This window comes from Papio anubis, chromosome 3, assembly GCF_008728515.1.
Source record: "Papio anubis isolate 15944 chromosome 3, Panubis1.0, whole genome shotgun sequence".
Taxonomy (NCBI): Eukaryota; Metazoa; Chordata; class Mammalia; order Primates; family Cercopithecidae; genus Papio; species Papio anubis.
In genome coordinates, this window is record NC_044978.1 from 36,207,427 (window position 1) to 36,229,790 (window position 22,364).

At 43.0% G+C, this 22,364-nt stretch overlaps 1 protein-coding gene across 1 annotated transcript in view; it reads right to left on the reverse strand.

Moving 5' to 3' along the window:
* TRIM2 (tripartite motif containing 2) overlaps positions 1 to 22,116 on the reverse strand; it is a 186,050-nt gene extending 163,934 nt beyond the window's left edge. The window contains exon 1 of the mRNA XM_031664217.1: positions 21,941 to 22,116. The gene's annotated coding sequence lies outside the window, so the exon portion shown is untranslated. The remainder of the gene's footprint in view (positions 1 to 21,940) is intronic.
* Positions 22,117 to 22,364: the final 248 nt, after the last annotated feature.

The window sequence follows — 22,364 nt, forward strand, 5'->3', positions numbered from 1 at the left end:
TCAGACATCACTTTTTAAGGAAGTATTTTGTAAAAAGAAAGAGGAGAAAACTCCAAATTAAAAAGACATCATGTTGTTTGCATATGTAGCCTATTGCCACTTTGACCTCCTTACTCTTCAAAATTCACCATCTGCCCTTCTCCTGCTATTCAACTCCACCCAGGCCCTGTCCATGGAAGCTTCCTGAGTGTGTTTTCCTAGATCTGCCATGTACCCCCTCCTCCCGCTGTCTCCCAATCCTGTTCAGAGAGTCCAGTCACAGTGAAGGCCACCGTCACGGCCGTGTTAGAGTTCTTGCATTGTTCAAGGACAGGGAATATCCGGCTGTGCACATCACTTCCGATAACTGCTCAAGGAAATCAATACGCCGGAAAAACTACACCAGTTGACGAAGAGGTGGGAACTTGGATCATCTAAGCCTCCCGAATGGAAGCGGCATTAAATGGTTACTTGTGTTCTGTTCACATACAGTGGCAATCACTATCTTGCCATGTATTTGATAAAGGTGGCTGAGGAGATATGATTTACTCATCCTTGAGAGTTTATTTTCCTCTCACCTGTCCTTATGGCAAGAACTAGGCTTTCTAATGGCATTTTATTCACATACTGCAGAGCTCTCTAGCGTCACCGAGCTTATTCTTTAGGCAGTAGTCAATTGCCTGCCTTTATATTAAAGAGAAACATAATTTTTTAAACTAATGAAATTCAGTGAGATGAATAATTGGTGAGTATATTGCTGCTGAAATCACCGCTCTGCTCTCAGGAAACTGTTCTGGAGGAATCCTGGTGCTGGCAGGCTGGCTGCAGCCCTGGGAAGGGGCAGCCTGTCTGATCTGTGGGCGACAAGGCCCTGCTCCTTTGCACATCCGGTGGGGGCAGGGGGCCTGACCAGGAGCCAGAGAAGCCCTCACACTAACAGCAGGTACTGGGAGGTCTGGGAGGTGCTTATGTCCTTCTCTCTCTGTTCACCCTGAGTCTCAGGACTCATTGCTGGATCTCATCCCAGGAGAGGAAAGAAAGAGGGAAGGGATGGAAAGGTCTGGCTTTCCTGGCAAATGGAAAGCATCGATCACACTTTCAGGGAGGGCCACCGTTCTTACACTTCTGGTGTTTCTAAGTCAATGGCACGGCCACATCTTCCAACTGCAGGGCCACTGACTTAGAATCACCAGAAGTGGAAGGAGAAGGAGAAATAAAACTCACAGGCAATGCAAGAGTTTCCACTGAAAATGATGCTGTCCTTAAGATGACAGCCCTTGGATGCTAGACCTCAGACCTTCGCTGCTGGGTGGTGCTCTGCCATCGGGCACTTCAGGCACCCACGAGGGCTACTCCCACCCGGGGACCTGGGGCTTCTGCTTCTGTCCCTCCTGTAGCCACCTTGAGAATGTGGTGCTTGCATTTCCTTTTGTTTTTATACATTTATTTATTTATTATTATTATTATTGTATTTTGAGACAGTCTCACTTTGTTACCCAGGATAGACTGCAGTGGCGCAGTCTTGGCTCTGCAACCTCTGCCTCCCAGGTTCAAGCAATTCTTCTGCCTCAGCCTCCTGAGTAGCTGGGACCACAGGCATGTGCCACCACGCCCAGCTGATTTTTGTATTTTTAGCAGTGATGGTGTTTCTCCATGTTGGTCAGGCTGGTCTTGAACTCCTGACCTTGGGGATCCACCCGCCTTGGCCTCCCAAAGTGCAGGGATTACAGATATAAGCTACCATGCTTAGCCTTATTATTATTATTATTATTATTTTGAGATGGAGTTTTGCTCTCGTCGCCCAGGCTGGAGTGCAATGGCACGATCTGGGCTCACTGCAACCTCCGCCTCCCGGGTTCAAGCCATTCTCCTTGCCTCAGCTTCCCAAGTAGCTGGGACTACAGGCACGTGCCACTACACCCAGCTAATTGTTTATATTTTTAGTAGAGATGGGTTTTTACCATGTTGCCAGGCTGGTCTCAAACTCCTGACCTCATAATCCACTCCCTCAGCCTCCCAAAGTGCTGGGATTACAAGTGTGAATCCACCCCTCTCGGCCTCCCAAAGTGCTGAGATTACTGGTGTGAGCCACGGTGTCTGGTCTATTTTTTAATTTAAGAAAATTTAAATAGAGGTAGGGGCTCACCATGTTGGCCAGGCTGGTCTCAAACTCTTGGCCTCAGGCAATCCTCCAGACCCCAAAGCGCTGGGATTACAGGCGTGAGCTACTCCATGCCTGGCCTTTCTGGGCGTTGAATCTGATAGTGCAGACACCAGTGCTCTGCCTTCTGGGCCCTTCCAGCACTCCCTCCTCAACCCCTAAGCCTTGAGTGTGCGATGGCACAACTGCAGGTGAGGGCGATTGGAGACATCTAAACCCAGGCCGAAGAGTGTCGCTTTGCACTCCAGCCACATCCCCATGCCTTTAGCTGGTAAGGAAATTTTTGAAACCTCGTTAAATCAGGGGTGATAACATGACATCAATCATTTTGCACAGGTTAAAATCCATTCTCTTCCCAAGCCCCTGGAGACGTGGCCCCAAGGAACCCTTCTACCTCCCACATTCATGCACTGTGCTTGTTTCTCTGGCTCTAAGTCACCGAGCTCTTTGCTGTCTCTGTCTTGAACCCCTGTTGTTCCTTCTGCCTGGAACACTGCTCTCCAGATCTTCATTACTGAGGTCTCAAAATGTTACCGCTTCACTCCTTCTCGAACTACCCCCTCTAAAGCCAACACCTCCCTCAGCTCACTGCAAACTCTGCGTCCTGGGTTCAAGAGATTCTCCTGCCTCAGCCTCCCAAGAAGCTGAGATTACGGGCGCCCACCACCATGCCTGGCTAATTTTTGTATTTTTACTGGAGATGGGGTTTCACCATGTTGGTCAGGCTGGTCTGGAACTCCCAACCTCAGGTGATCCGCCTGCCTCGGCCTCCCAGATTGCTGGGATTACAGGCATGAGTCACCGTGCCCGGCCTCAATTCTTGCTGATTGAAACTTTGCTGTGTTAAAGTGTGCTGGTAGGATTTGTGAGGGGTGCAGAGTTACATCAGACATGATCAAATATCAAATAGGTACGGGATAAGTATCCACAGTCGTTTACTTTTGGCCACCTGGGCATGGAAAACGCTGACCCTCCCCAGATGCTGGATATGCTGATTCAACAAACTCTTGGGACCTGCTGTCCCACAGCCTCGGTCCTAAGGCTGACAACCCATCCTTACTAAAAAAGGGAAGGTGGGCCTGTGAAGCCTATCTTGGGAAAGCCACTTTTTCTAAGATCTCCATTTCCTCATTTATAAAAAGCAGCTGATGGTAGTTATGAGTGTAAAGTAAGATAATAATAGTCTTAGCCTGGTGCCTGCCAAGTTTACTGATCAGGTGTCCGTGGTTATAGCTAATATTATAGCTAGTTGGGCAGCCCACCAGTAGCCCTTTGCGTGATTAGAAAAAGGTGTCCCTTTCTCAGGGCTGGCATAGCCCTCAACAGGGTGAAGGGCTTGGTGAGCGAAGGGACAGCTGTTTTTACCCCCTGGCTGAGCTCCCTGGCATAGGGGTCAATCTGGACATCATATACAGGCCTCTGAGTAGGTTTCCCAGGCTCACCTTCATCCCCACCAAATTTCCCAAGAGGAGTAAAAGCTCCAGAGCTCGCCTACAATTTAGCATGTGGGTGAATGTGCTCAGCATTCAAAAAGCAGTTGTGTGGTACTAACCAGCTTGTGTTTGGGGGTTGCTGTGGCAGAACTGCAGGATTTTTTAAAAAAGCAACCATGCAGCAGATGCTTTGCAACTAATCTGCTCCCTGCCACCACCCCCAACGCCACCCCCCTTATGGCCACGCTGCCCTGCACCATCAGCCTGAAGCTCATCAGGCTGGGGTCCAGTTAAACGCCATTCCTAGTGTTCAAGGGATACCAGACAATTATATTGATTAGTTTAAAAACATATTCTAATGAACATATTCATATTCACTAAAAAGTGGTGATACAGATGGTGACTAATTTGTCAATGTAGATTAACTTATTTGTTACAATCAGAATGAAAGTTATTTTATAACTGAGGTTGATTAAACCTTGTCTTGTCTCTTACTCTTCATTTTCCTTCTCCTCCACCTCCCTTTTCCCCCTCTTCCTCCTCCTTCTCCTTCTTCTTCAGTTAAAAGGCTAACACTGTTATCCTCAACAATCAGGCCATTCACTTCAGCATGTATTTTGCTATGCAGTGGATTGAAATGTACCATCCACATCCCAGCTGCAGGCGCCATTAATACATCCATGGATGGCCACACAAGCGCACATCTGTTTTTTAGATGCAGATGAAGTTAGAATGTGCCTGATTGTGTAGACGACCATTGTGGAGAGACACATGCCTCACTCACACAAAGTGCTGTGCTATAGAGGAAAATGAACATGGTTACATGTCCCATATTTAGGCATGGAAAGATGCCACATGTAGACATTTGGAAATCTTGAAAATTCAAATACATTCCAATTATAGACTATGTGCAAGGCTAGAGAAATATTTCACAAAGTTGGTTCTTTTGTTAATATTAGAGTGAAGAATCACAGAGCGCTTTCATCAACATTAAAATCTTTACAAATTCTATGGCTTAATTTTTTTCTTTTTTTGGTAAAACATCATATAAATACATATACACTCATATATACAATATACACACACATACAGTTGTATACATTTACAAAACTTGATAGTTTTGTAACCAGAAAAACGATAGGTCAAAAAATGATACCTCAAATAGGCAAGTGAAATTAAATCAAAAGTCACATACCAAGGTAGATTGTAATAAGCAGAGCATAGTACACAGTTTATCTTGGAATAATCTGATAACTAAGCCTACTGTCTCCCAGATAACAAGTATAGGGAATTGTTAAATAAAGCAAACAGGATAGGTTAAATGTGTACATTAAAGTGTGGTGTGGGAGTCTATATTTTCTGAGGCAGGTCAGTCACAGTGAAGACTCTGCCTGAAATATTGGCCCCAAGTGTGTCATGAGTAACAGCCTCTCCTCTTTTCAATATGTATCAAGTTCTTGAAGAGAACAAGATGCCTCCACTGTGGAGGGATTTTTAAAATCAAATGAAGCTCTTAAAGAATTTTGAATTTTGAAGTGTTAGGTTAGAGCAGAGAAGAATCAACCTTTTGAGAATGTATTTTAAAGACTTTTTTTTTTCGAGGTAAGTCTCACTCTGTCGTCCAGGTGGGAGTGCGGTGGTACAAATAGCTCACTGTAGCCTCGGCCTCTCAAGCTCAACTGATCCTCCCACCTCAGCCTCCTGAGTATCTGGGACTACAGGCATGTGCCACCATGCCCAGCTATTGATTGATTGATTGATTGATTGATTAGTAGATACAGGGTCTTGCTATGTTGCTCAGACTGGTCTTGAACTCCTGAGCTCAGGTAGTCCCTCCCAAAGTGCTGGGATTACAGGTGTGTGCCACCACACCCAGTCTTTAAGAACTTCTAAAAATGCAATTAAACCAACTACTATATACAAATATACTTTTTAATTTAAGAAACATTATTTTATATCTTTAAGCCTACTCGACCGATTTTCTTTGATTTTTTTTTTTCAGAAAAACTTTTTTGACACTCGCTTCCCTCCCCACCCAACTGATTTTATTTAAGAAAATGTAAAAACGTTTTGAGTTATTTCCAAAAAATGTTTTGAGTTATTTCTACAGTGTTAATCCCAGGCAATCATGATTATCTAATATGTATGTTATTAAGATCATTTTCATCTAACTCTGTGGTTCCCAGTGCCTGCCTTTGGTCACTGCCTGTCTTTGGTCACCTTTTTTTCTAGTTCCAAAGCGATAAATGCTCTTTGCAAAAATTCATATAACATCCTACCACAGAGAAATCATTACTTAACAATTTAGCATCATGCCAGATGGTTTCCTAGGAAAACATATTATCAAAACAGTACTTATGAAAACAAAACAATTTATGTAATTTATTATTCATTTTGCCTTCTTACCAAGAATATATCATGGATAACTTTCCTTATAAAAATACTTAGTTCTATATACTCATTTGTGTGTGTGTGGTTGCATAGCATGCTATTTTATGAATGTAGCACAATGTATTTAACCAATTCCCTAATGTGAGTAAATGAATATAAACAAATGCAAAAAAGAAAAAAAAATCCTTGCACACACACCTTTGCAAATTTTTCCTATTTAAAATGGTTACTTATAAGTAGCTGGCTACATTTTCTCTATTTTTAAAAATCATAAATAAACCAAGAATTAATTAATGGCAAGGAAACTGGTAAATGAGCCTCGAAAAGTACATGTTTTTATATTTCATGTTATCTAACACTTATGTGTTTTACCATTTCCTGTGCTTCCAAGTTAGAAAGTCTGCAGAAGAGAAATTCTGGGCCGTGGGATTCAGGATCACGTTCAACAACCCCCGGAAGCCTAGGACCACCGGGGGACAGAACCCCACGCCTGTGTCCTTTAAGTTCGGCGCTGTTTGTGAAGGTTTGACCTGAGTCTGCAGTTCTTTTCTCCTGCACTTTTCTCCAGGCAATTGCTTTTCTCCTTCCAGTTACTGTGGAGGGTGTAGGATTCATTGCACCCCCACAGTTTTATACTTGTCCCAGGGGCAAAGGGAATTCAAGAGCTGAGAAAGATCCTATGCTATTTCTAAGTATGGTGGTAAACTGAAAATAAATAACTTGGTAAGACTGCGGGAGTAAAGTCAAACATGAAAACTGAGTAAGACTTCAAAATAAACATTGTTTCTTTGCCATTTTGTTGGACAGTTTTTGATCCTTTTGTAACATAAAATTTTCATTCAGGACTTCTTTCCATGTTGCAATTTGCCATTGCATCATCCTCAAATGATGGTATGTTTTTCAATGGGTTATTTGTTTAGAGACTTTTTTTTTCCCTTTTCTTATTGCCAAATTCCGTGAACAATGAATTACTTCAGTGGGAAACACCATACCCGCGGTAAGATCATGTGTGCAATTGTATTCCTTTGTGCTTTCATTGGTTTGGTTATGTGTTGTAAAAGAAAGCATTCTTACAGTACAAAACTGATAGACTGTGATGAAAAGAAATAAAATCCAAATGTGTTTTTTACCTCCCTGTACATTGTGCTATTCACCTTAATGTGGAGTCACCAACTGCAGGGCTTAGGGAACTTGACCAAGGTCATGCAACTAGTAACTAGCAGAGCCAGGATTTAAACTCAAACATTCTGGCTGTAGGGTTCATACTCTTGAGATCACTATATGGCTAATTTTACCACACACACCCTGCCAGCCCTGTGGTTAAGTAAAATGCTGAAAAATTAACAGCGTGTACTCAAGAGGAGAAATTTAATCTGAGGTCTCCAGACAGACCCCTGGGAGGTGGAAGCATACCAAACTGAAAGCTGGAGATTAAAGTGAAGTCTGTATACTGAATGGTAGGCGTTCCAGATTCTGTTCCATTTCATGCTCCTAGAATGTGGAAGTCGCTTTTATCTACCCCAAACAAAAGTATTCTTAGGAGGCTTCTTAGTCTTAGAAGAAACTGAATGGTCCTATTAAAGAAAAATACATCTGGGCGTGGTGGCATAAGCCTCTGTAGTCCCACCTACAGGGAGGCAGAGGCAGGAGCATCACATGAGCCCAGGTTGAGGTTGAGGTTGCAATGAGCTATGATTGTGCCACTGCACTCCAGCCTGGGTGACGGAGTGAGACCTCACCTCCAAAAAAAAAGAAAAAGAGAGAGAGAGAAAGAAAAGAAAGGAAGGAAGGAAGGAAGGAAGGAAGGAAGGAAGGAAGGAAGGAAGGAAGGAAGGAAGGGAAAGAAAGAAAGAAAGAAAGAAAGAAAGAAAGAAAGAAAGAAAGAAAGAAAGAAAGAAAGAAAGAAAGAAAGAAAGAAAGAAAGAAAGAAAGAAAAAGAAAGAAAGAAAGAAAGAAAGAAAAGAAAGAAAGAAAGAGAAAGAAAGAGAAAGAGAGAAAGAGAGAAAGGAGAGAGAGAAAGAAAGTCGGAAGGAAGGAAGGAAGGAAAGAAAGAAGGAAGGAAGGAAAGAAGGAAGGGAAAAATCCTTCCAGCACTGCCTTTTGGGGTCACCCAAATAAAAACCTAGATTAGTGCCAGATCACCCTACAAAGGTTACCAAACCCATCAATCACACAAAGACTCCAATCAAGTGTTATAGAACCTCACTCTTAAATACAAATGGACAGTCAGAGATCACTAGACATTTGTTAAAACAAAAAGTCTGAAACAAATAAACAAAAACAAACAGAAAAAAGGAACTCAGAGGATACAATACAAGGGGTAGAAGAAAAGTTTTTAAAAATTCACTATATTTAATATGTTCAGAGCAAAAAAAGATATTGCATCCATGAAATAAGAACAGGATTTTTTTTTTTTTTTTTTTTTTTTAAAGAACAAGGAGTGAACCCTTGGAAATTAAAAGTTTGAAAAGAGAAGATTTCAATGGCATTAAAGATAAGAAAATTAGAGGATCAATCTAAGTGGTGCAGTTTCAAGCCAACTGGAGTTCCAGAAGAGAGAACAGAGAAAATAAAAGGGAGATTAGCAAAGATAAAAATAGAAGACATCTTCCCATAAATGAGAGGCATACATTTCCATATTTAAAAGAGCCAACTGATCAAAATAATTAATAGAAAACCCCCTCAAATCATGGCAAGTCACCATGAAATATGAGAATACACAGTGAGAAAAAACAGTTTACAAGGAAGGAAAAGGAGAGTGAGGATGACTGTGGAAAACCCAGCAGCAATGGTAGAGACTAGAAGGAATACAGGGCATAGTGGCGAGTGGTACAGAATCATGGAATCACCTACAAAATTCCAAAGAAAAACAATTTTTTACCTGAGGATTCTATATCTAGCCAAACTATGAAGTGTCGGGGTAGAATAAATACATTTTGACACTTTGAGAGGCTTAGATGGGAGGATGGCTTGAGCCTGGGATTTCGAGACCAGCCTGGGCAACACAGTGAGACTCCATCTCTATAAACAAACAAACAAAAATAGCCAGGCGCGGTGGCATGTGTTTGTAGTCCCAGTTACTTGGGAGGCTGAGGCGGGAGGATCACTTGAGTCCAGGAGGTCGAGGCTGCAGTGAGCCATGATCATGCCACTACACTCCAGCCTGGGCAACAGAGTGAGACCCTGCCTCAAAATAAATAAGTAAAAATTTAAAAATTAAAAAGCAAGGGGCTCAAAAATTACCTTCCATGTATCCTTTCTGAAGAAACTACTGGAGGATGTATTTCAGAAAAACAGAATTAAACCAAGAAAGGAAAATATATGAGGTTCTAGGAAAAGAGAATCTAATATAGAAGAATTACAAAAGCAAGCCCCAAACAATAGCATCTTGGGGTGGAAATAAAACCAGTCCAAATTGGGGTGGGACTGAGAACTAAGAGAGGAAAATCTCAGAGGGAGTGGAGAAGCAGAACCCATAAAGTGTTGGGAACATTTTGAATGAAACAAAAAACTTTAATAATCATGTGACATATCTGTTGGAGCATTTGAAGAAAACTAACAATAAGCCCATAGAAAATCTAGCAGAAAAAAAATGAAGTAATAATTAGCTCTGGATAAAACAAAACAAAACAAAATCCAGCCTATAAAAGGAAACACAACTATTGTAAACTCCTTGACTCAGCAGTGACAGTATTTACATGGTCCTGGTAATACAAATACAGACGTAATCAAGACTTGTACTATAATTAAGTTATGGGAAAGGAAAAACAGAAAGTAGAGTGCAGAAGAGAAAGCTAAGTTCTCATCTACTATAACTGAGAGTCAACAGATAATGCCAAAAATTGATCAATCATCAGTAGTATATGTATATCCGAAGACATTTCAGGAAGGATATACGAGAGGCTGGTAATACTAGTTGCTTGCCAAGAGAAAATTCGGGAGGCTGGGGGCCAGGGTAGGAAAGAGACTTTGATTGTTTTTATCTTTTTTTACTTGAATGTTGAACTATGTAAATATATTACTTATTTGAATAAAAGAAGGAAAAATGTAAGAGAAATAGCAGAAAGAAGACAATTTTTAGAAACATGGAAGCAACTAGCAGAAGAATGGCTAAGAATGTTGAAAGGGGTTGTCTTTAGGGAGGAAGACTCTTTTAGTAAAGAGAAAAGAGACTGCTGTATTTGGATATAAGCTTTAAAAAGTACCATCTTATTTTTAAAAATTAAGTTCATGTGAGCCGGGCATGGTGGCATATGCCTGTAAATGTAATCCCAGCACTTTGGGAGACTGAGTTGGGAGGATTGCTTGAGGCCAGGAGTTAAAGGTTACAGTGAGCTATGATCGCACAACTGTACTTCAGCTTGGGAGACAGAGGGAGACCCTATCGCAAAACAAAACAAAACAATTAAGTGCATGTGTTTATGTAAGTAAAAAGTTATTAAAACAATGTTAGAATATGAGAACTGCTTCTTTTCAGGGAGAAGTTAGCTTAATTGTACAGATAAACTAAATTAAGTAAAAAAAATACTTGCCACAGTAAGAAATTTGTGCAATCCCAAGTCAAGTGAGCAAAATGCTAATACTGTTAATAACATTTTTTTTGTTTTCCTACAACATTGTCTTAAAAGGTACAGTCTAAAATGGATTTGTATGTGAATAACAAAAATACAGCTGAAATCACAAAGCAGGGATATGTTTCCTAGGCTTCTTTAGTTTGCAGCACGTTTTAAGATGTAAATCGGCTGGGCACGATGGCTCACGCCTGTTATCCCAACACTTTGGGAGACCGAGGTGGGCAGATCACCTGAGGTCAGGAGTTTGAGACCAGCCTGGCCAACCTGGTGAAACCCCGTCTTTACTAAAAATACAAAAATTAGCCGGGCATGGTGGCACGCGCCTGTACTCCCAGCTACTCTGGAGGCTGAGGCAGGAGAATTGCTTGAACCTGGGAGGCAGAGATTGCAGTGAGCCGAGATCATGCTATTGCATTCCAGCCTGAGCGACAGAGCAAGACTCTGCCTCAGAAAAAAAAAGAAAAAAAAAAAAAAAAAAGATGTAAATCTAGGTTAGGTGCAGTGATTCATGCCTATAATCCCAGCACTTTGGGAGGCTGAGGTAGGAAGATAGCTTGAGGCCAGGAGTCTGAGAGCAGCCTGGACAATATAGTGAGACCTCATCTCTACAAAAAAATAATAATAATAAATTAGCCAGGCATGTAGTCGTTCCAGCTACTCAGGAGGCTGAGATAGGAGGACTGCTTGAGCCCAGGGGGTGGAGGTTGTAGTGGGCCAAGATTGCACACCTGCACTCCAGCCTGAGCAACAGAGCAAGACCCTGTCTCAAAGAAAAAAAAACTGATGTAAATTTAGAAACGGACCCCATTATAATTTTAGAGAAGCAATAATCTACAAGTTTCAGATATTTACAGTAACCACTGAGTTTCATTAAATCAACTACACAAAGTAGTCAAATGTGGCTACATACACTCAGGTAAAGATTATTTTTTTCCCAAATATTCTTAGAAAAACTAGGGTCTTACCTGATAGGATTCCACTTCCAAAAAATCTCTTACTTCTTAGAAAGACACCCTTTTCACCCTCAGTCTGGAGAGTATGGTACATGTCCCAACCTGTTTCTTTAATTCACATAACTCAGTGTTAACTGATCACTTGGGCACAAGTGGCCACATGAAAATTCCCCTCAGGTGGCATCTTGGGTTCAAGCCCTATAGTCTGTTGGTGCTGCCTCACTGGAAAGAAGAGCTCTTCCTATTACTGAGGTGTGGTGTAACTCAAGGCTACAACAGAGGCCAATGCCTGAAGTCCACTTGCTCTGCCACAGTTCAGAAACTACTGTTTCTCATTTACTCATTCATTGTAATGGCTAATTTTATGTGTCTATGTTCCTGAGCCATGCGGTGCCCAGATAGTTGGTCAAACATTATTCTGGGTATTTCTATGGGGGTCTTTTTGCCTGAGATTAGCATTTTTATCAGTGAAGCAGATTGCCCTCCATAATGTGGGTGGGTCTTATTTAACTAGTGAAGGTGCCACTAGAACAAAAGGATGAATGCTTTCCTGTGTAAGAGAGAACTTTCCAGCAGATGGTCTGTGGACTTCAGCTGGAGCATCAGTGCTTCCTGACTGAAGGCCTTGGAATTGGAACCTTGGTTTTTCTTGGGTCTTTAGCATGCTGGCCCATCCTACAGATTGGACTTGTCCATCTCCATAATCCTATGAACCAATTCCTTATAATAAATCTCTGTATATATCAATATCCATATCATCTATATCTATATCATCTATATATCTATATGTATATATCACCCATTAGTTCTTTTTTTCTGGAGAATCCTGATACACTCCATTCAAACAACTATTTCTTGAAGATGTACTATATGCCAAGCAGTAAGCTAAATGACTAAGTGTCAGAATAAAGAGTTAAAACTACAGTCCTTACCCTTGAAAGTTTAGAAATTTGGCAAGAATGCAGACAACAAATAGCTTTTCCTTAAAGTAAGCTGGCCAAGTTGGTCCCACGCAGAGAAAATATACACATGAATTTCATTTAGGAGGTTTATGCTTAATCATAATCAGAGTCTGGCCAAATTTGCTTAAGCACTCATTTTTTTCTAGTGAATGGAAGTTTCCAGTGAACTATTGCAACTTTTTGTTCCCTAATAAGTTAGTCTCAGAGGACAATTGTACATTGATTTGCTCTTGATCCATGGAGCCATCCTTACTAATGCTTTTGTGTAGTCTTAGACATAATTGACCACCTTGGAATACTGCCCAATATTCAGTCATCTAGGAAATTTGTTGGCCCTGCCTTGTAGCCGTTGGCCTGTAAGAACCAAATGACACAAAGAAAACTAATAAGTGTACTAGCGTTGTCTGTGAGAGTTCTTTGAGCACGAACCACTCACTAAGCAGGGAACTCCAAGGGGAGCAGAATATTCTCAAGGATTTTGCTGTGCATCATGTCGTATGCAGAGTATATCAGGAAGAGCAATGGCTTTAAAGTCAGACAGATATGACTCCAACTCCTACACCTGCTTCTTAATAGCTAGCGACTTTGCAGAACGTATTCAATCTCTCTAAGCTTCAGTTTTCTCATCTCTAAAATGAGGATGATAATACCTTTTCACAGGATTCCTGTTAAGGCTGAATGGGATCATGCACAAACAGTGACAAGAATGATGCCTACCATACAGCACATATGTTCAATTCATGGAGGTTCTTTCTAGCACAAAGCTTTGGTGTATCTTTGATTCATCTCTGTGCTTGTAAAAGCAGTAGGGGCTGGTTATAAACATTTGCTTGCAAAGTGTTTCTGTATACATACAGTCTCCATCTCAAAATTTAGTATTGCGTTTTTAGAACAAATGAGCTATTTTAGTTTAAAGTACAACAAAATCTTTGTTCCTCAGAATACTAGAAAATGAGCAGTAAATGGATGTCCGAAAGGCTGGCCAATGAAGAGTTAATCACATTGGCAAGATGAGCATGCCTAGTCTTCCTCTTCCTCCCAGGGAAACATAAAAATGCAATTGAAAGAACAGAAATTGAAGTCATTATTGTTTGTGAGCCAGAGAGCTAGCTCCCAACCCTCCCCTCCCCTTTTTAAAAATGAAGCCTGGCCAGGCATGGTGACTTACGCCTGTAACTACAGCACTTTGGGAGGCTAAAGCAGGAGGATCAGATCACTTGGGCCCAGGAGTTTGAGATCAGCCCCCGGCAACATACAGACACCCTTGTCTCTACAAAAAAATATAAATAAATTTTAAAAATTACCCAGGTGTGGTGGTGCATGCCTGTAGTTCCAGCTACTTGGGAGGCTGAGATAGAAGGATCGCTTGAGCCTGAGAGGTTGAGGCTGCTGTGAGCCATGATCACACTACTGTACTCCAGCCTGGGCAACAAGGTGGGATCTTGTCTCAAAACAAACAAACAAACAAACAAACAAACATCCCTTGAAGCTTAGATGACCAGCATGGTGGCTCACGCCTATAATCCCAGCACTTTGGGAGGCTGAAGTGGGAGGATGCCTTGAGGCCAGGAGTTCAAGATCAGCCTGGACAACATAGTGAGACCCGATCTCTTTAAAATGAGGGCTAGAAAACTCTAAAAATCCCAGTAGTAGCTCACAAGACTTATTTGTTTCCTTTGGAGAAGCTAATGAGATTGGTGATTTTTGCTAGCCTGTCTCAAAAGCGCTGATTTCTAGAATCTTGAAGCTTTGTTGTAGCTTTTTTTCTGATTCATCTTTGTGCTTGTAAAAGCAGTAGAAAAGTGTTAGATAACACAGCTTACTCTACTCAATTACAGTGCTTAACAAAGACTAACTCAAGGGAATTAAGGAAAGAGGAGAGGGAAAGCAGGGGAAATTTTCAGAGAAATATTTCACTTAGAAGGTCATAAAAAGATGGTTCGAAACTGCAGTATAAAGATTGTAACTGACTCATATTCTAAAAATTGTACTAAAGAGTTTTGGGAAGTTGTAAAATAGAGATGTAACAATGGAAACATTACTCATCACCAAACCAAAAAGCATAGTAAAGTTGTAACTCTTACTTAAAATAGCTAAAAATAATGGGTTGTGGGAAAATGTTCAAGAATAATATACTAATGGAAATGGAAATAGATGATCCTATGTATTTGATAAATATTTTCAAGTACTGAATTTTTTCAAAGTTTATTTCTTGTAGCATCAACTAGTAGGCATAGCTTATTACATTATTAAACTCAGAGCTACTGTTAGCTCTTCAGAAAGGCTGGAGATAATGCACTGCTGACCATAGACAGCATGGTTTACTGACAAACCATCTTGGGAGACAGTCTTCTTACAGATTTAGAAAAGTATATTCAAACTTTGATGAATCTTTTCTAGTATTAAAGTTTGAGTTACAAGCACAAGAGAGAAGAAAAAAAAATCTAAGCAGAGATTCAAATGGTCATATAAGAATTTTTAGGCTGCTGTAGTGGCTCATGCCTGTAATCCCAGCACCTTGGGAGACTGAGGCTGGAGGATCACTTGAGCCCAGGAGTTCAAGACCAGCATGAGCAACATGGCGAGACTCTGTCTTTTCAAAAAATAATTTAAAAAAATTAGCTGGGTGTGGTAGTGCACACTTGTGGTCCCAGCTACTTGGGAGGCTGAGGCGGGAGAATCACTTGAGCCCAGAACCAGACAGCAGTGACCCATGATCATGTCACTGCACTCTAGCCTGAACGACAGAGTGAGATACTGTCTCTACAAAAAAAAAAAAAAAAAAAAAGATTTTGTAAAAATTCTATGAACTTTTAATATAAAGTGGTAAAAAAGCTTTCACTTCCTAGAGCTGAGATAGGGTGGCTTCACATGGTCTTCAGAACAAGTTCAAAGTCCTCATTCTGATATTGAAGCAAGATAGAGTTCCATTTTATGTCTTTGTCCTGAAAACAATACTCATCACAGATTAATTATCTGTATGCAATGAACAGTGCCAGACACCTTTATATCAATTTTCTTTAATCCTTAGAACAATCTGCAATGGCTGGGTTGTTCATTTACAGATAAGAAAACTGAGGCACTGCATCTTAAGCAAATTGCTCAAGGTCACATGCCTTTGAAATACAAACCCCAACCACTGGTCTCCAAGAAGAAAGCCTGTCTTCTTTCTCCCCATATCAAGTGAGTTGCCAAATCCATGCTCATGCAGCCTTTTGAGCCACTGCTCAAGCTGTTTGCCTTTAGGTGAAAAGTATTTCCACCTTCTCTGCTTACCTTTCCAGTTCTAGATCACCCCTCAAAGCCCTAGAGCCAGCACTCATAACCTGACTGCGTCCAAGAATATCAGTTTCCCCTCTTCTAGCCTTGGTGTAGAACAGACTATCTACACCACTTGTCCCAGCATTTGATTAGTCAGTCTAGCACTCCACCTGACACTGTCTTTGCTTTATCTTTTATCTGTTTTTTTTTTTTAATTGTGCAAATATTTCTTCTAAACATGATGGCAAGAGCTAATTTTTAAAAATTGTCACATGCTTCCTTTTCTTTTTTTATTCTCAGTAGGATCAATAGTAATTATTTAACAGATTTAAAGTTTCCTGCATTTTTGTTGCCCATTATATATCACTATACCTTAGGAGGAGAATTTACTTTTTGATTTGCCACTATACAATGATGAAAATAATCTACTTTAAGTAAAATTTCCAATGAAATTGTTTTCACAAACCAATTATAGTTCATAGGACTGCATAATTGAGCTTCACTATTATTCTTATTAATTTAATATAACAAGAATTATTGATCAGGACAGGGATGAATTGAATAGTTGCATTTTAGCCAACAGTATGAAATTTCCCTTTCATTGATTTTTCTGCTACCACCACAACAAGGTTCAAAGCAACAGATTGGGGTTTTACCTTTTCTCTCTGTCCCTGGACACACTTAAGTAGATCTTCTGTTAAGTAGTAAATTTGTCAGAAAGAAAGAGCCAACAGGAAAGCTCTAGAATAGAGAAGCAACCGGATAAACTACCTCAAGAAAAAACACAAACTGATTGTGTAAACCCTGGCTGACAAGCTCATCAGCCAAAATTCTCTATAGGGAACCTATCATTATTAAGCCAGAAATAGGTAGAGCCTGACATTCCAGGTGCCAATGCAAAGCAGTGGATGTTATTTAACCCTGGACAGGAGGACAGGAATACTGATCCCCAAGGTTGGTCCCATGCCTGAAAGGAGCATGTAGGAAGAACCCTGTGTGCAGCCCATTTTGGGGCACAGCTGTGAGGCTGCTTAGTGGCTCGAAGTGAGGCACTGTGAGACTGTTACATGGGCCTCAGAGCACCCCACTATACATCCCCTGGTCCTCGGTATCTGGTCTAGCTGGGGGCAAAGGCTAATGTGGTGGAATGTGCTAATCTATGATTCCAGGAAAAGAATCAACCACTTTTTTCAGGCAGTCACCGAGAGAGGGACAGAGATTATGCCAGGGTAGAGCATCTCAGCCCCAGCCTATGGTTTTGGCAGCTCAATATTGGGTCTGATGTGGCTTCTGCTCCTCCAAGAAATATATTTCTGTGTTTGACAACCAGAATCCAGCCAAACACCTGGATCTTACTTCCTTTCCTTTTCCTTGGGCCGTTTACACATTCTAACTTCACAAACTCCCCTTCCCTTCTCACTGATAGTGAAATCTTTGGACCACAAGTCAAAGATTTGACTTTGGAGAACCAAGAGGCTGGCAAAAGAACTGGAGACAGCATGGCCATGGCTTTGGGATTTTTTTGTGTGTGTGACCTTTGGAGAGGTACCTGACACCTGCTCATAGTCACTCTGGTTTTGCCTGCTTAGCCTGTGGGAACTGAAAACAGGCGGCTGCTTAAGGATGCTGATTTCATTTATATACAGCGCAACCTTGCTGAACAATGCTGTTTTGAACAAAGCTGCCTTCTGTGTATCAGCGCTGGAGTAAGTGCGCATCTCCTCTGCACCACATCTCTGCCACCTTGCACACACAGGTCTCTGTGCCATCCTGGAAGGTTCTCAGTGCCTCATGATTGAGAAGGAAGAGAGGTGTCACCCTCGTCTTCGCACTACACCAGGGTGGACAGGCAGGGGCGGGGAATGCTAGAGAGGCAGGTGATCTGCCTTCCTGTTACTTCACCAACTGGCCCCATCATCCAAAGTACAACAGCCCTAACCCACAGGGGAGAGGCAGGGAGAATCCAGCCAACTCTCAGTGCTAGTCCGGCTGGATTTGTTTTACCTCTGGTCAAGATATTCTTGTCTGTGCAGAGAGGTGTAGAGTGCTCCTCTTTGGTCATGGAGACATACTATACTCCACGGCTTGTGTGGCTTAGAGAAGGCTAGAGAGAAATTCAAGAGATGAGTGAACTGGGAATTTTGGAATCTCATTTGTAAGAGTCATACTTCAACACTGGTGCTGCTTATAAGCTTATATGTACGGTCAATCCATATTCCTCCCCTCCCCTGCAAAAGATGGAGCACCAGGAGGCAGCTTCAGGACACTTCCCAGGCCTCCTGAACCCCATTCACCCCATCTCCACCACCAGTGGAGGGAGCAAGGGAGCTGTGAGTGGCAGATGTGGGGGAGGTGGAAAGCGTGGTTAAGAATGGTTAGAATTACCACTATCTCAGAATCTCCAGGGGGCAGCCTCATTAATTTACAGCCAGGGGAAGATTAGGGAACTAGAAACGTTCCTTTATTCAAACAATCGAGAGATCTATGGAGGGGTAGACACTCGGCCAGGAAGACATGACATGCCTTTACAAAGACTGAGGCCAAGAGATGTGTCTTCAGGTTAAAAGAAAGCATCAAATCATACAACTGAAGCTACAGGAGGCCCTGGGAGAGCTCCCACTCACACCTGTTACCTACAAAGAAGGCAAAACTCTGGTTGTGGTTGCCTATCTGGACGGGGGGACCAGCTTTGGCTGGGGTGTTTTGCTTAGCAAGCACGAAACATTTTTAAAGGTTTTACCCTTAATTAGTTGCCAACCTCTAAAGATCTGGAGATGTCATGTTCACAAATTTAAAAATCAAAAATTCCAGCTTCCCTTGGCAAATCAGAAGATCTGGCGAAGCTGGCTGACATTGAGCGTGGCTCACAAGTAAACCAAGTGAACCCCAGCAGGTCCTGGCCCTCCTCGGACATCTATGCTCCCTGCCTGGCCCTGCAGTGGTAGACTTTGTCCTCTTAGGCATGCACCAATGTTTCTCTACCTAGTGTTTTGCCTGGGGAGCTCCTAGAACATATCCATACCTGGGCTCAGACCAGTTAAGTCAGAATCTTGGAGTCCAGGGAAGGATCCAGGCTCAGAGGAGTTTTTAAGTCCCCAGGTGATTCCAGCCTGAAGCTAGGGTAAAGAATAGCTGGTCTGGGGCCATGAAAGGCAGATGATAAATTGTTCTCTTTTAGGTGCTTCTTGGTGGTTAATTTTACTTTTTTGCCATTTTGTAAGTTTTTCATTATATCCAATCAAAATCTTATTTTCTCTTACTCCATCCTTCTCAGCCCCTCACACATTTGACAGTAACGAAGTCGCCACTCCACCTTCTCTCCCTGAAACAGCCTGGGTTCTTTTAGTCTCTCCTCTTTCTGCCTCATTATTTGATTTCCCCATTCTGAACCCCTTTCCTCCAATTTCTGCATATTCTTTTTAAAGTACAGTGGACAAAATTAGGAACAATACCCTAACCATTATTTTACTAGAGTAGAATTCAGTAGAAGTATTTATTTCTAGTTTCGATATGTCATATGTAATATTTCAGAATCACATTTATTTCTTTTAACATTTCTACTTAATCATCATCTGGTTTTTATTAGCAAGAAACTCATGTGCAAAAATCTGAGAAACCCCACTTCAAGATGGAAAACCAAAATTTGGGGCAAATTTTTTCTTTTTCTTTTTCTTTTTTTTTTTGAGACAGAGTCTCACCCTGTCGCCCAGGCTGGAGTGCAATGGTGTGATCTCGGCTCACTGCAACCTCTGCCTCCTGGGTTCAAACAGTTCTCCTGCCTCAGCCTCCCTAGTAGTTGGGATTACAGGCGCCCACCATCACACCCAGCTATTTTTTGTATTTTTAGTAGAGATGGAGTTTCACCATGTTGGCCAGGCTGGTACTGAACTCCTGACCTCAGGTGATCCGACTGCCTCGGTCTTCCAAAGTGCTGGGATTATAGGCGTGAGCCACCGTGCCCGGCCAATTTGGGGCAAATTTAAGCACCAAATGTCAAGCATTATTTTTGAGGCAGACAGACGTCAATCTTTCCCCAGGGCCATGACCTGATAAACAAAATTAAAGAGACCATATGTGTCCATATGCACACCATATGTGTACAAGCAATTGGTTAGTGTATTTTTAGGCAAATTCTAAGCTATACTGATTACTACTTTTCTGAGGATTGTTATATTTTAATTTTTCCCTTTGTAGTCTTTCTGTCTTTTCTACTTGCTCTCATTAAGCCAATCCTCAAATGTCAGGTTAAAAGAAAAGCTGCTTGGTGGGAGATGAATTGGAAGACATGCAGAAATCATAGCCTATCTATTAGGCTAGGAGTTAGATATTACTTTGATGGATAGATATTACCCTGTTACACCCATTATATGGATGAGGAAAGGGAGACCTGGAAAGTTTAAGTAGCTTGTTCACCGTTCATTGCTTACACTCCCAACGCAGGGTCCTGGCTCTGGTAAGCCCCTCTGGGGAAGGTGAGGTCTTCCATTGGCCATCAGCCCTTGACCGTGGAGGCCAGACACCACATCAAGAAACCTGAGCCTCAGAGACTGCAGTAGTTAGACTTCAGGTCCCATAAGAGAAGAGCCTGCCTCTGTATCACATATTTGGGCCTGCGCCAAATCAACACAGAAATGCACTTGAAACATTAAACAGGACGTTCTGAAACCACGTGACTCTGTGAAACGCTCCTCGGAACCTTTAGGGAAGGGCCAAGGTTCTTTAAGAAATATGTAAACCACAGAGGCACCCTTGCATGATGCCAGCTCCGTAAAATTAAAACCTTGTCTGGAATTAAATATAAAACTGAGTTGAACTTCAAGATTCCTTCTAGCAATCGATAATAAGGGGGGAAAAAACCCCACACCCACTCACACTCATATTTTGGGGAGAAAGGAGGGAATTGAAGTCTTGTCACTTCATGTCTGCCCTGCTAAGCACATTGTGCTAAGAGAAGGAAGAAACGAGTTCTGGGCGCGGCGAGACACTGAGGCCCGCAAGGCTCTGAAATCCCAAAGGCGCTGAGATCTCAAAGGAGCCCGGACGCGCCCCCTCCCGGGCCGGGACTCTGCGATGCGCGCTGCTCCCTGAGACGCCGCCACGCCCGTGTCTCTGCAGGACCAGCCGCAGCCGCCACTGCGCAGCGCACAAAGGTCCTCACGGGCTAGAACACTGGCCTCATCTCGTTGTTTCGAGCCAACCATAAAATGCGCCTTCTCTCCATTTTCAAAAAGGGCCGGAAAGATCAGGGGCGGGGCGGGGCTGCCTGCCCTGGCTGCCTAGGCCCAAGGTTCTTTCCTTTGTGTGTGGATCCCCAAAGCACAGGGCCGTTCCAAGCCCGATGCTGGCAACCCTGCACTCACGCCCTCGTCTGCAGCCTTCGGGCTGTCGCCTCCTCGCCAGTGAGCACCACCTCCAGACGAGGCGTGGCGACGCGCTTCTCGGGGCCCTTCCGCAGCCCCGCCGCACGCGCGCCCGCCTCTCCTATCCCTGCCTTTCTGTCCCCACCACCGGTCTGGAAGCTTTAAGCGCCCAGCCGCCTGCCAGCAGCGCGGGGGCCGCAGATACTCACGTTTCCAATTGTGTCCTGAAGCGCGCACTGCCCCCGCCACTGTAATTAGAAGGACGGGAAAGCGCTCTGAGAGCTGCCTTTCAGACAAGCGAGGGGTAACAAGCAGGCGACCAGCTGAAAGCCCCTCATTTTCTGCAAGTTCACTCAAAATGCTCCTCAGTGCTGCCAGCGCAGCTGCCAAGTTTAATAACTGTGTCAGACAGCCCGCCCCTCCCCCACAAGGAGCCACAAAGATGACAGGCGGGGGACTAAATCCGCATGCCCAGCCACAGTTACCCGGCCTCAGCCCCAGCGACGCCGCCGCTGGAATGACTGTGCAGGGAACGACCAGGAAAAGGTGCAAATGCCAGCCCTGACCTAGGAATTCTCCACAAACCTTTCTTCACTCCGAACAGAAATCAGATCCTTTTCCCAACAGTATTTCTGAAACAAAACAAGAGGCAGGAGCCTTTCCAGGTAACCCAACCTGCATTTCAAATGCAGAAGACGCTTTCGCAGCAACACTCATCCCTATTTCTACTGGGTTTCTGGGTATCGATGGGATATTCTGCGCACCATGCAAAGCGTAAGAAGCTCATTCAACTGCTCTGCTCCCGTTTCAGTCGCGCGCACCAACGCTTGTGTCTGTCCCCAGGACCCTGGCCAACAGAACCTTACTGTCTGAGGGGGCTCCTTGGCAGTTCCTCGTTGATTTGGACCATTTCCAAAGCAAGGGCAGCTCCTCGAAAGCGACTCAATCTTGTCAAGCTGGAAGGAATCAGTGGTTCTGTTTTGCAAGTGGAATATCAAAGTGAAGTACTCCACCGAAATTAGTATTTTATAGCATATATATATTTATGTGTGAGAGACTGATCCCGAGCTCACGGCAGCCTGGCGGCCTTACCCCAGGCCCCTAGTGCCCCGGCTCCGCCCAGAGAGCCCTTCCCCGCTAGGCCCAGCCAGCCACACCTGCCTCTACGGGGGATGGTTTCCCTGGAAACTCCGGAGAGCCGGTTCTCCCTCCAGACACGCGGTTCCCTTGACAACTGCGACTTAGCACTAGGCCTTCTAAGAAGAATGTCCATGAATGCCTGTTTTAAAT